General features: G+C 42.3%; 1 protein-coding gene across 1 annotated transcript in view; it reads left to right on the forward strand.

The window, feature by feature from the left end:
• The first annotated feature begins 725 nt into the window (after positions 1 to 725).
• The window catches only part of LOC110473922 (uncharacterized), a 224,217-nt gene continuing 210,300 nt past the window's right edge, over positions 726 to 14,642 (forward strand). The window contains exon 1 of the transcript XR_013340523.1: positions 726 to 1,969. The gene's annotated coding sequence lies outside the window, so the exon portion shown is untranslated. The remainder of the gene's footprint in view (positions 1,970 to 14,642) is intronic.

The following is a 14,642-nucleotide window of genomic DNA, read 5'->3' on the forward strand; positions in this document are numbered from 1 at the left end:
CCTCCTTTAGCGGGCTCCTCAGCGACCCCCGGGCCCCTCCTCACGGCCGTTCTCAGCGCCGGCAGCCGCCGGCCGAGCGGCTTTTCGTGGGCTTATGTGTCAAAACGCGACGGGTACAGTCACCAGGAGAGAACCGTCTCTGGGGAAGGGAGAAAGGTTCTTGTAATGGATTCCTTTCTGTCTCGCTCCTCTTAAGAAAACCTCATCATACTGTATGGCCCATCATATTTTATTGCTGATATATCGACATCGCATGATAGATCCGAGGAAGAAATACAGGCTCTTGGCATTTATTCCTTTGTAGACTGTAGGTTTTTAATTTTTTATTTTATTTTTAACAAATAGTAGTAATTCCCAGTACTCATTGTTCAGCGGCACAAAGTGATTTTAAAGGCTTTTGTACGGTGGCAAAATAACATCCCATATTATCGGAAATGTGTTTTCTGTATCTTGGTAATGACGTGGATTTTTCTTTCCCCTGAGCCCGGTGGGGAGCGGGCAGGATGGAGGCAGGAGCCCTCGGAACCCGGGCGGGCTCCCGGGCGCACCTGGGCACTTGCCCCGGCCCGGGCACAGCCGCGTCCGCACGGCCCGGCCCAGCACCCACGAAGTTCCCAGAAAGGCCCTTCCCGGTGGAGCCAGGCTGACTGGAAATCGCCCAGCGACAATTCCCTCTCCGTAGCCTCTCTGTCCCTTTCCCCCCTCCGCCATAGCCCACCTCTCTCCATGGCCCCCTCTCCCCTCCTTGCCCGGCGCTGCAGATGAACGCGCTCCCGAAGGTGTGCGCGCCTGGGCTGGGTTGTGGAATCCTCTCCGGCCAACACCTGGAGTGCCTGTGTCCCCCTCCCCGCATGGCTGAGGTTCCCTGCACTCCCCAGCCGACTACAAGGGGCGACAATAAAGCCGATGTCCATCATGTCGCCTTTTCATTTCAGAAAGGGCAGATCCTGACCTCAGTTCCCCAAGTGGAAGCTTGTCTTGGGCACTCACTGTTGTCATCATTTGCTCCAACATTTAAACAGATGAGTATTCATACATATTTTCCCCCTGCTTTCCATCCAGGCTTTTTTCTTTCTTCCATTTTCCCCCTTAGCCGAAGGGGAAGCTCCGGTAATTGCGGGGGAGCGGGAACGCCGTTCAGGCGGACAGTGGCACCCGGGCACACACCTGAGCCGCATGCCCACGCCTTCGCGTGGGAATCCGCTCCCATCATTTAGCTCCCAAGAAAACTGTTGATCTCTAAGTGTGAGCCTGAGCCTTTGCATTTAGTGCTCATGGCTGCTTCGTTTCCTCCCTCCCCCCAGCCCTTTCCCCTCCAGCTTCGTCCCTCTGTTGTGCTTCCAGAGATAACCAGGTCCCCCCGGTGGGCTGGGGCAGCCGCGGGGCGCGGGCGTCTGCGCCAGGACGGGACCGCGCAGCGCTCGCTGCGGGGGCAGAGGAGGGGGACGTGCCCTCGCTTCTCAGCCAACTGGACAAGAATGGGTTCTATTATTATTGTTGTTGTTGCTTTTTCTGTTAGTAATATTATTGTTATTGGTATTGTTGTTGTAACTATTATATTAATTTAAAAACTATCCCTTTGCAACTTGCAAAGCGACTGTAAATGTACCTTAAACCTGCTTTTTTTCCCTAGCCAATGGTGTCAGGGGCCGGCTAGCCTGTCCCTCCGGAGCATTAACCCTTGTCGCTAGCTGGAGTGAGTGAGAAGCTGAGGTTTGGCCCTGAGGAGCCGTGTGTGTAGATCTGGCACAGCTTTGCTCCCTTAACTCCTGGATCTTTGTTTTGGTGGCGACCAGGGAGAGCAGGGAGCGCTGTGCTCGCATTTCCCTCTGGCTTTTACACACGCACACACACACACACACACACACAAATCCCCCTTTCCAACTTTCTGCTTTTTGCGCTTCCCTTCCAGTTTTTTCACTTCTCAGACCTACTGGCAGCATTTGCCGAGATCTAGATCCCCGTCGTGGTAAGTGATGCTTTTCTCCATTGCAAAACTTGCTCAGCTCTCGCCTAGCTGTCCCAGGGATGGGTGTAGAAAGTTGTATTTGTTTGGAGCAGAATTGCCCAACCCCAGTGGTTTCACGTCAAGCAGCACAGAGTAAAACTATTGTCGTGTATTAACTCTGAATGGGAGCAAACAGACCAAATAATCACTGCTGGCTCCGACAGTAGCACGGCACTAATGTAATTCTTTTTAAGTTTGCAAAGCAACTTTTTTTTTTTTTTTTTTTTTTTTTTTTTTTTTTGGTTGTTGTGGGGAAAACGAGCCTGTGTTTTCGGTCGGAACTTATATATTTACATTACACACCAGATCATAACAAACTATACAAAGAATGCAGCTGCCATATGTGCTTTGTGAACATACAATTATGATTGGGGGGCTCAAGCATTCAACTTAAGTGTTGCAGACACACTGATACCATTCTGCAAGGTTCGTGCAGTACCTGAAAACTCACTCCATCTTTAGGAGAAGGGCTAGACAGACGTTGCATTTTTAAAAGCGCTTTTTTTTTTTTTTTTTTTAAAATAAATCAACTTCAGTAAATGCCTCCTGGACGTTTATTTTTAATGTACAGTCTGCAGCTCTGACTGGATCAAATTCACGATTATTCAGATGAGGTTGAATTTGAATAACTTGCTGGTTTGTCTCCCCCGCCCTCCCCCATCACCCCCCCCCCCCACCCCGGTCCTCTTTTTTTTATCTCTCTTTTTTTTTTGTTTGTTTGTTTTAAAAATTAAGAAAATGAAGAGAACCGCTGAGTCCAGCTGACCTTTTGCTGACATAATGTAGCAGGAGACCGGTCGCAAACGAGGCCTGGATAAATTAGACGCTCTAATTCTCCGGGTAAAACGATACTCAGTGCCCGGCTCCCAGCGCAAGGAGCCGGGCTAGGGGCTGCCCCGCGCCTCGGGAGCCCCGGGGCGGCGGCAGGAGCCCGGTCCCGGCGGAGAGGCGCGGGGAGCCGCAGGCACCGCCAAATTCAGGGCTCATCCCCTGCGCGCCGCAGAGAAAGGAGCCCGGTGACCGCCTGCCGGTGGCTCCCTCCCGCGGGTCCCCGATCCGCAGCCGCGCAGAGGCCGCGGGGGCGCACGAGTGGCGGGGCGGCGGCCGGGCCCGGGGGCTCAGCGCCGCCGCCGCCCCGCTCCGCGCCCGCGGGCTCCGCCCGGCCCCGCCGCTGCCCCCGGGGCCGCTCCGCCGGCGCGGGCAGCGACCCGCGGGCCGGGCTCGCGGGCGGCGGCGGGGGCGCGGAGCGGCCGCCGGCCCCAGGACGCGGTGCCAGCCCCCGCCAGGCCTGATTAGCTTGTCAGGGTTTATCTCGTTAAGTTGTGCAGGACGCTACTGCCGTGACAAGGCACGGGCAAACTCTGGAGAGGGATTCATCTCCAGAAGTTGCTGTCATTAAAAAAAAAAAAAAAAAAAAAAAAAAAAAAGACTGAAAGAAGAGAAGGAACCAGGGTTTCGTATTTTAGGCGGTCATTTGTTGAGCATCTGCGGGTACTGCTGCTCTGCTCAGGCTGGCAGGCCAGGGGATCCCTGTTTTAGAGGCAGCGGAGCGTTCTCGTGGCGCAGACTGATGCCCTTTCCCCGCGGGAAGAGGTGAGCGCCGCTCCCGCGCTGCGGCGGGCGGCAGGGGCAGGGGCACGGCGAGGGGCCGATCCTGAGCTCCTCGGGCAAAACTTCCAGCTCAAGCGGGACCGAGTTCCCAGCCGACAGCAATTCCCTCCTCCCTAATGTGTCGCCTCTGCTAATAAATGGTGACTCTACTCAGGTTCCTCAGCGGGTTGCAGCAGAGTCCGAGAGAATTTGATCCTGTATTCCAAGACGTGTTTTAATAAAACTATTATAACATTGGCATTTTATTAGGACCCTATTGTTTCCAAATTAATCCTTGATCTATGAAAACATCTATCTTACCAAACTGGATTCACCTCTGTGCACCCCTTTCTTCATATGCGTGCATTTTACTACTAAGAACCTAGCTCTACATTTTCCTGAATCATCAGACCATTAATTTGCTAGGGAGCTAGCTGTTTCACACAGATGGATATAATTCGGAATAAACTCAGAAGAAATGCAAAAACATATACTTTTCTGTCATATTACTCCTCCCCTCCTCCTTTTTTTTTCCCCCCCCTTTCCTCTTTAGTCGGTTTGTGTTGAGCAACGCCTTCAGAAACTTCATTATCTAAAAGGCAGACCTAGAGGGCAGGGACTTTAGGAATAGTTCCCTTTTATTCTGAAACTGTCCAAACTCAGAGCAGGGTTGAACATGTCCTCAAATCTGCACCTTCCAGGAAGAAATGAATGATGTGCCAGACACTTCATTTCTAGTCAAAAAAATATAAACCAAATGCTCTTAGGTTCAGAATTCTTTCTCAGGCCTATTTTCTGTGCGTATTTTACAGTCTGAATGTAAAATAGTCCCCTCAGAAGTTGATAAAAAACTCATGTAGATGTTATGGTATATCTTTTGCTTTGTTTTATTTCAAGTAGATTTTACTAACAATTCATGGGAAAAGAAAATGGACAGTCAAGCTGAGAGGATACCTTTGCATGCTGCTGGCCAAGCAAGCTCAAACAGCTCTCGTTAGACATTAAGTTGGACTAGGTGTGATATTTTTGAAAAAAAATTCCCCTTCCCCCTTCTTCCCCTTGTTTCTTTCCCCCTGCCCTCCCCCCTGGCGCCCCCCCCCCCCACCCCCCCCATACTAATAGATATATTTTTGCACTTAAAATTTCACCCTCCTTTGACTTTCTTGAATGGTGAAAGTTTACACCCAGGTCAGCATGAAGCACTGTAACAGACGGTGGTTTGCGGTGGAATTTTAAAATTCAAGGTATTGCACATAAAAAAAATTCCAACAGAGCTGACATCTAGAAGAGCTATAATCTAGGAAACACCCTGAAAATGTTCATCTGCTAGATAACACAAGTGCTGAGTAGAAATGTATTTCCACTAGCTCTGTGATACACATCAAGAAACATTGTTAATATGTATGATTGAAAAATCAAGAATTTGTAAATACAATGCCAGCATACAGCACTCAAGGTATTTTTTTCTCGAGTATTTTTTTATAAAAAGTGTTTAATTATTCAGGTTTGGATTTTCCTTGTTGTATCTGTATGCTTTGTTGGCATGTTAGGTTTAGGAAATGGGGTTATAATACAGACAATTACAACTCTAATGTGAGTATCTATGTTTGAATCAAAATCATTATCTTTCATAGGTGAGTGAAGCAGGTTATATATGCTTACAGCAATTTTTGTGTCAGTCATATTTTTTGATCCATTTAGATTATGTTATTCATTTTTATTTACCATTTTTGCTTTCTACAGGACTTTCACTGAGATGAATATCCCCAATATGAGCATTTATAATTGTCTTGTTAGTTCGTTTGAAATACCCAGGATATTTTTTTAAAACTAAAATGAAAATACTTTTAATGCTCTATTAGTTTTCTGTTGTGATACTTGCAGGAGTTGTCTAGCCTCTAGGTATGTTTAGTCAATATACAATGTGGCTCATACTTCCACAGACATTTTTAATCATACAGCAAATTGTTGAATGTTCCTATAAGGAGCAGTGGACAAAGGCTACCAGGAAGGGTGACTACATTAAACTGGCAAAACACATGAGGGCTGAAATAAGGGACTGAACCAAACCCCACTGAAATCAATGGGAGACTCCACGGAGTTGGAACAGGCTCAGTGTAAATCACTGTACAGGTACGGCACTTCCCGTCCCTTTCCGGTTTTGGTTTCGTTTATAGTGTGTTGTTTACAGGTAACATTCTAGATGTAAATTATTTACAGGTAACATTCTGGATTAAAATTTATAGATTTATGTCTGGCATAAAAACGTCTGTGTTTGGATACAAGTGCAGATAAAAAACCTGGACTGGTATTGCAGAGCTGATAGAAATGACATGCAAATCACCATATCCAAACAAAGGTTGATTTCAGGATATTTCTTAAAATATTGTTCTTTTAGACAAATATGTGTTTTTGTAGGAATGCAGTAACTATAGAAAAGATTTGGTCAGTTCCTTTCCAGTTAATTTTTTCTTCAGCCACATGACTAAAGGTTGAAAATTGCCCAGCTTACCAAAGCTATATTCCTCTTTGCCAAGGAGTAAGAGCAACGAGGGACCCCTCCTCTCTCCCGCTGCTCTCGCAGCCTTAGCATGGTCCTGCAAATATAACATAATAATTAATTCACTGCTAATATTGGAACTTGACTGTGAAAAAGCTGTTTTCTGCTAGGAGAATTCAATGCAGTAAACACTGCTACAGCAAATGGAGTGTTTCTGTTGGGATATGCTATAAATGGTGTTTAGCCGGCTCCCACTGGAGCCATAAGTTTAGGATCAGATCCTGCTTAATATCATATTTCTCCTTCTCATGATACTTATTGACTGTAGCAAAAAGCACAGCTATTTAAAAAACCCTGCCCATTAAAAAAATATATGGACTTGCTTATCGAGAAAATCTTGGTAATCTTGGTATCAAGGAATTTTTAATTTTCTGTGCACATTTGCAAAGGACTTAGAGACCCCTTTACAAACTTAGCCTCATACTTAGATACTCTCTCCTTTTTAGTTTCATTGTGTACTGAAGAATAGCTCATTTAATTAAAAAATCCTAACAGCATGAAATTGTGGAGTGTTGTCAGTAGTTGCAGAAAAAGGGCCAAATTCTTTTTTTCTTATTCTGGCAAAATTTCCAATCGGTGCTATGTTCTTTATGAAGCTTGGACATATACTTTAAGACCCAACCAGTGATAAAGAAAATTGTTTTACTCTTGCTTAAGCACTTTCCTGCTGGCTGATGGTAGCAATCAGAAAACTGCATGCTCCTAGTTTTTCTTGTCATAAACTAGGAAGTGTTAAGATGAAATCCTAAATGTTTCAAAAAGCTGTAAACAACTCACTTCTCATATGAATCTGTGGAGGAACAATCTGTCCATCCTCTTCCAAGAAGGACTTTGAGTTAAACTATAGGATAAGTTCTGCAGCCTTTTAACTTTTGCCCAGTCAAAACTGTCATAAGTTAAAATATTATTTCTACCTGTAAAAGTAAAAATGAAAGGATTTTGCAATGCAGATCCATTTATACTCTGTAGGTCTAGTAAAAAACCCAAAGTTTCCCCTCTGCCATGCTCAAATAAACAATGACCCTATTTTCAAGTTCTGCTCAATAAGTGTGTTAAATGCAGAAAGTATTTTGAGTAAATGTCATGCAGCTGTTTGGTCACTTGCAATTCCTGTGGTGTTGTGTCTGCTTGTGTTCTGTGTAGTGCTATAGATACTGCAAGTGGACACTGCTATTTCTGATACATCTTGTCAGATTTCCTATAAGTCTACAAGTTTTGTTCCAAGTAGATGAAAATAATAAAACATTATAAATATTAGATGGTCTTGCTCCAGTGTGTGATGCTGTAAATGTCTGGAGGTTTACAAAGAGACAGTGACAACACAAATGCAATTACACATGATACCACTTTATGAGCTAATTCTATAAAGCAGCATCTCAGCTGTGCACTGACAATAATTTTTCACGGCAACTTTTGGAATGTCCCATGGAACCTTTTAATAGATTAATTATATGCTCATCCCAAAATAAATTTGCACGTGGCTACAATTAAACAAAAGGCCTGCGACTGCTTCAGGAGTTTTTCCTGCGAAGGAGCTCAGGACAGAACCAGTTGTTTCAGGGCTCAAATTAAGAAGCTGAAATACCGTGATAATCTGCCAGGATGTTCGGCTCTGGCTGTGCACCACCACCGTATGTGCCACTGCAAAGCCTTTGCACCATCCACTTGTCTCTAAAGAATCTAGGCTGGTGAAGGAGAAATATTTCTTCTCTGTTGGTTCAACAGGTGACTTTGAAATGACCTATGAATTCTTCCACTTTTGTCAAGCTGAGATCAATAGCTAGCGTCATTCTAGGAAAATACATGTAGGTATTTTCTCAAGGCATGCTAATTTAAAAAATAAGATCTGGAAAAACACTTGTAGTGTTAGAGGATTCAAAGACTACTCAGAAAAAAAACAACTTTGGAGTTGTTGTAGCAGCTGCTATAATCTATTATGTAAATCATCTGGGAATTAAACCAAAATATTTTGTGAGATAGTTTTTGTCAAATAATAAATATGCTATCATTTAGACTTAATGTTTTTCCAGAGGTGTTATTGTTATGTGATGAAAGTGAAACCTCAGAGTACTCCTTATTTTGACTGATGAGGATTTAATATTTATTTATAGCTGTGCCAATGATAACACCCATATATCTGTTCAAGAGAACATATGGTTCTCAAAATTGGGTGTTGGAATTAACATTGTTGATCCATACCAAGGTATATTTGTCTTTTAGGAGTCACCTACATATTCTCACCAAATTTAATCAGAGACACTAGAAGATTAAATATGTGAACAGAAACCCCAAAAGGCATAAGTGCCTTTGGCCATATTATTACTTATTTTAATGTTCATTTATACCACTGTAAATCTCTCTGCAGAAACTTGATGGTTACTTTTCATTGTCTGAGTGTTGTAAACTGGCTTTTATAAGAACAAGAATTGGACCTTTAATTCATGTTACCCTTCTGTAAGGGGGTGCGGTAGGGACATGTCAGATCATCAGCCTGTTGACTAAAAGTACAGTATGATTTCACTAATGACTTGGATGCATACTGCAGATTACCACATTTTGCAAATTAGTGAGTAATCAAACACCATAAAAATCAAGGATACTGCATAATGAAATATACTTTATTCATTTATTTTTACAACCATATATTAGTTTTAATTATTTGTGTTAGCAATTCACTGGATGCTGGAACATGGAGCTATAGAATGTGTTTCTTCTAAAAACTGTGTTTGAATATCCAAACCCCCTGTTGTAGCACTCTGATATACCATATTTTGTGAGAAGGTGGTGAGCATCTCTTCCTCGAGTGGGGAACCTTGTTTCAGTGATATTCCCTAAGAAGGCCCCGAGTTCTCAGAGCCAGTCTGATCCATCCTGGTGAAGATGCTGGGGAGGACTGGCTGTCACCTTGGGAAGGTCACTGCAGCTGGGCTTGTTGCTCTCCTCTTTTGTCTTTCAAAGAGCTGAGGAAGAGAGAGAAATTCATGTTGGGCAGGGTAGAGCAGAAGCCTGACTTGAGTGTCCTTGGCCACTCACTGGAAGAAATCTCTCTCTTCTGCTCCTTTATTCCACTCCTTCCTCTTCCTTTCCTGCTCCACACATATGGCCCAGAGCATGAAGAACACCAAATTGTATGTTTTATCCCTTGTTTATGGTGTAATATCTAGTGATGGATGAGGGAGTGGAAACTTCTCTATTAGGTGCCTGTAGCTTTCAAGGAGGATTTATTCCTGGGCTCCCCTTTGAGATGTTCACCTCCAGCACCAGTAGCTGCCTGCTGCCCACCTGGACAGAAACCATTCCTTTCACATCTCCAGGATGAACTTCTGTTTGTCTTGAGCTAGTTTGGGCCTCTGGCATGGAGAAGAACATCCTCTCAGGGTCTTAATTTCTTGCCATTTCTTTAAGAAAAGTACTGGTTTTTAAAAGTGTCAAGGTAAATATTTTGTGCATGTATAAAACCTATCTGCAATGTGCATGGTTGGTTTTGTTTTTTTCCTCTGTACATTTAATTTTCTCTTCCATATACTAGCTTGTCATTTGGCAGTTCCATAAACTCTCTGTTGTTAAAACAATTTCTCTTTTTTCCTTATATTTTTAAGTTTGATCCATGAATGGCCTGTCAAGAGTTTTATATTATTGTAAGCTGAAGTTTGGATGGTAGCAGCGACAGGCCACTAACCATAATTGTGTTGCTGTTACCACTGTAACAAATTTGTGTCATTTAGCTATTTTGAAGCTTGGGAAGTACATAAAGACAAATGTAGTACTGATGAATATTTATTATACTACTGTGGGATCTTAGGTTTAACCATGTTTCCCTCAATTCTGCAAAAATTTAGTGGAGTGGATTATATCAGAAAATGGGGGAGAAGTGTGAAAAACCTTGCTGCAAAAATTATTTATGACTGTGGAAAATACTGAATTGTATAATTTTAATAAGAACAGTGTTAGGGGTAGTCTTCTTGCAAAGACTTGGGTAGGAGACATGCACTTGGCCTGACCTGAAGTTAGCACACAAGTGTTGGACAAGATGCTGAGCACAGTGTGAAGCACACAGATTTTTCTCATTTGACAGTATTCCACTGAATGCAGGTTTATGCCCCAAATATCTCTGTTTCTTGGTGACCTTATTAGAGAAAGGAAAGTTTCAGCCCCCTCATAGTCTCAGCAGGAGCAAGCCTTTTCCTGTATCACAGTCAGGGCAAAGGAAGGTTGCGCTCTCCACTGCTTCTGAGGCTGGTGGGGTATTATTAACCGCTTGACGCATGATTTTAATGTGTATAAAACATGCTAAAAATTTCAACTTATTGGCAGGACATTGAATTTTTTTTTCCTTGTTTTTTCAGATAAAAATGAATATAGGCAATAGAAAATTGATAGGCATGAGTCATAATATTTCCCTTCTTTACTTCAAGGAATAATCTTTTTGAAAGAGTCACGATCTAGAAATATTTTTTTTTTTACTCCTGTTGATAATATAGTGTGAATTGGAGACTTGACATAATGAATTATATTTTAGTTAATTATAGTCTTCTTAGAAGCATAACAGCCAGTATTTATCACGTATGGCGGACCTCTTTGAGAATGGATCTCGATTTTTTTATTTTCAGTTTAGTGAGAACTGCAGTTATCTAACAACCAGTGAGTCACTGCTAATGGTTGAATAAGAACCTTAAAGAAAAAGTAAAGCGTTGCAACAAAAGAGCCCTTTTTTCATGTACTGAGTCTGACTGTCCATCAGTGTAGCTGGAGCAAACCACACTGGTCAGCATCAATGCCCTCAAGTCAAGAATGACTAAAGTTGAACAATTTTGGAGGTTTAAGCAGAGGCTAAACAGACCCTAGATGATCTTATGACTCTTGCAAACAGACACCTGAATTTCATCCATTCCAACGTAGCTCATGGTTATGCTCTTTCCCTTGGCCAGTGAGTGTGTGTGAAATATGACCATCTCTGAATAAGAAAACCTCAGACATTTACATAAGAACATCTCTCAAGGTCATAAACTATGTGTGCTAAAGACAAAAGGATATTAATTTGACCATAATTTGTGTGAGGGCTTTCAACAAGGCAGTGGAATGCATATTTTTAAGACTTTTTTCCCTCTAGTAATTTAATTTCTCAGGAAATACAGCCATTAATATTTTATTTTGAGCACTGGGGTGCTAATGGTATTATCCATGTTTCTCTTTACTCCTGACAGTACACTCAACACCAAACACTTGTCCAGTAACATATTTATACCCTGGTACACATAAAGTCTTCTTTTTCTTTCTATATCTTTTTTTTTTCTCCCCCAATGGCCCTCACTTATAAAAGGCACCCAATGTTTAGAAAGGCTGGAAAAATAACGAGATGGGGTTCATATGAAAAACTGTGATTTTTCCAAGTGAAATTAGAAGCAGGGTCTCTTTAACATGGAAATTTGATTTCTGTACAATTTGAGGACTCATTTCTGCAACTGTCACATATGTAAAATTTCCAGTGAAGTCAAAGAGGCCTTTGAATACAAAGAAACAGCACAATCAAGCTCTGAATATATATATATATATATATTCCATATGCTTTTCTCTCTCCCCCAGTCATGTGCATGCTATAATAATTTCATCCAGAAAAAAAGGTCATAATTTTAATGTTTACAGTCCTTAAGCTGTTTAAAAAATAGAATTAATAAAAACAATTTCTGAGAAGAACTCTTTGTGAGAGCATTTAATTAGCATATCTATTTTTTATTTTAATTTGAAAGGGGAAATATTGCATTGTCAGGACATCCTTCAGTGATATCCTAGATATTTTGTTTGTTTGGAATGGCTTGAAATCACACAACTTTAGTGAATTATAACCAGATAAATATATCTATGCCTGAGGGCAGGAAGTCCTGGCAGTTGAGATGCGAGGAACATGCAGTTTGTCCATACCAGATTCTTCTGTTCCCTTTTACCAATAAATCTAGTAGAAAGCTTTGTTTTCACTCTCTGCATGATAAATAAAGTCCCTGGCTATGGTGCCATATTAGTGTTTGGTACTTATGCTTGTAATTTCACTTATTCTCATGGAGAGATGAGACCTCTGTGAACCAAACCTCATCAGGTCAGGTTTTGTTTGGGTTACTGCCTATTCCGAAGCAGGGAAAATATCACATATTGCAAATCTTCTGGGATTGATGAATCACACCTTGGCTTCGTAAGGTCATCTGCAACAGTTATTCGAGCTGCCAGACCACCCACCATTCTTGATTTTCCAGTGTCCAGCTTTATCTTCTATTTACCCATTTTTAAATCCCCCTCCCCCTCTCCCTGATCTCACTTGTAAAAATCCGTTGAGAGAAGACTGCAAGAAGTCCTTTGCATGTTCGTGCAACTCTGTTTGGTTGAACCCTTTCGTAAACAATTTTTCTTGCATGACAGAGCATGTGCTGTGTGGCAGACATTTTTATGAGGTAGCCTAGGACAGGGCTAATCACATCACCCTGTCTCAGGTTTTGACCTTATCACTGTTGTGCACTGAGCCTAAAAATTGGACACTGGAAACCACATTGTGGGAAAATAAATGGGAAACGACATTTTAGTTAAAAAGAATAAGTAGATTTTATTTTATTGAAAAAAAAGGTCATAGGACTTTTATTTATTGTTCTTGCATTAGTATAATTAAATAGCTGCCATGTTGCCACGTCAAATGATTAAAAAAAAAAAAAAAAGGGACGATTTCACTTACCAGGACCCAATTCATGGTTCTGCAGCTGTTTTACATTCAATCCTTTAATGAAGCCAATGGAAACTCTACCTGGAAAGCAATAAGAGAATAATATTCTTATGTGAAACATCATTTATAACATCTGTAATAAAGCAGACTAAATCATACCTCTGCCATTTGAAATCATAAATAGTATGTTAGCTTTTAAAAGCAGCCTTTGTCCTTTTGAAATCTTTTGATGTCAGGCTGCTTTAGGAAAAACCTAAGTAGATCTCTTCTGTACAGTGGTTTGGTTAAGCAAAAAATCATTACAGAGACTTCAGTACATCTCTAATGAAAAGTAATATACAAATGTAAGCCTGGTAATTCATTATCAGAATCAGAAACAGAAGAATTTGTTGATACAACCATTATTGTTTCCACAAGAAATAATAAAATAAACTATTCTAATTTGATTACTGGCATAGTTTTTTAATATACGGATATATATGTGCATGCATGCAGATTGGTGACATAATCTTTGATAACCTGTGTTTGAGAATGTAATTTTTCACTGATGCAGTAAACATCTTATTCATAGATATACTGTCACTTTTTACAGCGATAGCCTGGCTGTACAGAATCAGAGACAAACTCTGGCAGCACTATCAAGAATCATTCTTAAAGCTAAGTAGAAATAGGTCCTGCAAATTCAGAAAAAAACAATGCGCATTTCTGCAAATTGGAAAATAACAGTTACTTGCAAAATGCCAGGCTGCAGAGAGGGATGTGGTTTGGAGGGCAAATTTGCTGCAGCTTCCAATATGAAACCATCTAAACTCAGTGTAATGCCAGAAAGCCAAATCTGAGCCACATGTGTGTGCCTTGCACTGTTCTGAGAAACCTGCACATCATGGCCAGTGTTCAGGCAGCTCTTCTGGGCTGCCTGTGCTGAGGTGCTGAGGCAGGACCTGGGAAAGAAACACAAGTTGAGAAGAAATGGTGCTTTAGGGTGTTTCCTGAGTAAACTGACTCCAGTGAAAAATTCTCAGCCTTTTCACTCTTGAGTTTTTTCCATAGCTTTCATTGCAGGCACAGAGCACCCCACAGCCCAGCTCACACTGTGCCCTTCCCTGTGTCCCCGCCTCAGCCCTGGGGCAGGCGGGTCCCCAGGGTCACCCCGGTTTCTCCTGCCCACCCGTGCTCCAGCAGAAGCCTGGAGACCCTGCTGGGAAGGGGCTGCAGTGGGCAGCTCTGGATAAAGGCAGAGGCTGCTCCTGGTCGGGAGAAAGGAGCAGCCAAAGCTTGTCCCAGCAGCTGCCAATCAATCAAACTGAGCAGACAGTGGCCAGCCCTGGAAACCCTCGACCATCACTTACACTAACAGAGTTATCTCTCCCCGATGTTGTCTCAGAGAAGCAGGTCCCAGATGTTACCTGCTTAATAATTTTCCCATTTCCCAAGGACAAAGCTCCCTGCAGCTCCTGCACCGAGGGCCGGGTGGACACCTGTGGTGGGTCCTCAGAGCTTCCCTTTGCCCCGACAGCTGACGAAGCACATTGAAATGGCTCCTCCAAGGAGAACAATTGCATTAAAGCTTGATCTTATTTTTATTTTTTCAATTTTTTATTAGGTGAAATAAAATAGGAGAAGCACAGTGCTCTAAAACAAGTATAAATATAATTTTGCTGCCCTTCTTTTTGTTGTGTGGATGCCATTTGCCAAAAGGCAGAGATAAATCATTTGGTCAGAATTTGTATCCCATGAGACATGGGATCATAAGTTAAATCAGAAGTTTGAGACAGAGCCTG

The sequence above is a fragment of the Lonchura striata genome, chromosome 10 (assembly GCF_046129695.1).
Source record: "Lonchura striata isolate bLonStr1 chromosome 10, bLonStr1.mat, whole genome shotgun sequence".
In the NCBI taxonomy this organism is placed as follows: Eukaryota; Metazoa; Chordata; class Aves; order Passeriformes; family Estrildidae; genus Lonchura; species Lonchura striata.